Source organism: Nannospalax galili, unplaced genomic scaffold (assembly GCF_000622305.1).
Source record: "Nannospalax galili isolate Female #2095 unplaced genomic scaffold, S.galili_v1.0 scaffold363, whole genome shotgun sequence".
Lineage (NCBI taxonomy): Eukaryota > Metazoa > Chordata > Mammalia > Rodentia > Spalacidae > Nannospalax > Nannospalax galili.
The window spans coordinates 4,431,052-4,433,510 of record NW_008351176.1 but is presented as its reverse complement, the minus strand read 5'-3'; positions in this window follow the sequence as shown (position 1 = coordinate 4,433,510).

The following is a 2,459-nucleotide window of genomic DNA, read 5'->3' as shown; positions in this document are numbered from 1 at the left end:
ATGCTGGCACACACCTTTAATCCCAGCACTCCGGAAACAGAGGCAGGCAGATATCTGTGAGTTCAAGGCCAGCCTGGTCTACATAGTGAGTTCCAGAACAGTTGGGGCTACAGGGAGACCCTGTCTCAAAGAAGGCCGAAAAAAAAAAAAAAAAAAAAAAAAAAAAAAAAAAAAAAGGAAAGAAAGAGAAAAGAGAAAAAAAGACATGGGGTCCAGTAGGAGGCAGTTAGATTATTGGAGGTGGTCACTTGATTGTGGGACCCCAATCTCTTCCTCTTCTTTTCCTTTCCAGCTATTAGGTATGCAGTTCTGCTCTACTACAAACCACTGTCATGCCGTGCTACTTCACCACAGGCCCAAAGCAATGGTCCAATCAATTATGGCCTAAAACCTCTCAAACTGAGCCAGAATAAATCTTTTCTCTGTATAAAGTGGTTATGTCCCATATTTTATTATGACAGAAATTCGACTAACATGCCCATGATATCCTTTTCTATATTAGACTCTTTACATCAAGCACCTCACTATAATTTCCAACCAAACCAACATGCTTCATGTGACAATCTTTGCCCACACTGTTCCCCTCTGCCTGGATTGGGGCCTCCTCACCTTCCACACTGCCTAGTTCTGGAGGCACTTCCTTTGAGAAGACCTCTTGAATCCACACAGACCCCTCCCCTCCATTTCAGTTTCCATGGAATCTAGGACTTGTTGAACACAGCTGTGGCCCCATCAAACCATTATGGAGAACAGGGTCTGTGTTTTATATCGTCCCTGTGCTCTGAATCTCCATTCCTAGTACTTAAATAAGAGCTCAATAAACATTCAGCAGTTTCACTGGGGCTTTCTAAAGACCCTTGGCCACAAAGGGATGACACAAGGGAGTTGGATATGTTGCTTCTCCCTGGACTGGTGAAGAGACAGAATATAAGAAATAGCTGGGTCAGTGGGTTGGGCTGCTGGGTATCTCTGCTGAGTAGCCATCTCCACCATGCTCCTGTCTCCTTCCAGTTCCCCTGCAACCAGGCTTCCTGAGCCATCTCTGCCTCAAAGGTCTGAGTGTAAAGAGCCAGCAACATGTACTTTATGTCAAGTCAACGACAGCGGGGGTGGGAGAGGCAGGGACCCTCACATCAGAGACCCCAGAAGCTGCCTATCCTTGTGGGCTTCTTTGCACAAAGAATTCAGCCTCTCTGTCCCCTGAAGGCTGTTTTCAAAATCACACCCCATTGCAGACAGTTTTATTTACAAGGAAATCTTGGCAGGCTCTTGACTTGTTAGTAGAGTAGGGGTGGGGGAGGGTGGTGTGAAACAAAAATAGTTGAAATAATCACACTTTCTGAAACTGAGATGAAAATTGGTGTCTGTAGCAAACTCACCTAATTAGGACGTAACTAATTTCCTTCTGTGTTTAAGGGGAGCAGTCAGTGCTGGGTGAAATGGTCACAGGTTGGCTCCTGGGGCTTCATGATACAGTTATGTTCGCCTTATGAAGATGAGTGTATTAATTGCAACTTTTACTAATAATAAAAGATCTTTCTATCTGACAGGAGGTTGAGATGGGCAAAGATGCTAAGAGGCTAAAGGGCGCAGCCTTGGTGCTGAGTGTGGACTGAGTGGGAGACTGCACCAGGAGTGAACCCCTGAGCCTCCCGTGGGGAGGCATCTACACCGGCCAGGCCACCGGCACCAAATTATAGGCATGAGGGAGTCCATCTTTCCGAGGGGGGACTCTTCCTATTGTAGGTACACTGTCCCCCACTTTTTCCTTAAAGATCTCTTATGCTTTGCTTACTTCGTTCCTGCTTTTTAGTTTCTTAACCGTCCTGCTCCCAGACCCTGCATTTTGCAGTGTTCAACATGGGCACATGAAGCCTCGCCAGGGCATATAGCTCTGGGCGCAGGCAAAGCAAAGATGAGGGTTTTGGGGACCCCCCTGACTTTTCTTTCATCTCTAGGGTTCTCCGGACCTCCCAGAATCAGAGACCGCAGTGAATAAAGACCTAAGTGTGGAAGGGGGTATCTAGTCCTCACACTTCGCTCCCACTTCAGTTCTAGTTAACCCTGGCGTTGCCAACTTCCTGCAAACCTCGCTTCTGCCTCCATCACACAATCAGCCGCCTGCAAGTGTTGGTTAATCCGGGAGGGGAGCTGAGCCGAGGCTGCGGGTAGACAAGCGGGCGGAGGGCAGCGCTGTCCCCATCCCCGGCCGGCGCGATGCAGCCACTTGCCGCCCTCCCGCCGCAGCCCTCCCTCCGTCCCTCCCCAGCTCCCGCCGGGTTGGGGGGCGGGGGCCCCCGCGAGCAGCCCCGCCCCCGCCGCGCACCGCCCGCGAGGAGTCGGCGGGGAGGAGACAGGCTCGCAGAGCTGGGGCCGCGTGGAGCGGAAAGGGAGCGCGAGGAACCGCGGGCCGGGCCGGCCCAAGGGCGCCCTCGCCTCGGGGCCCCGGCGCGGGCGAA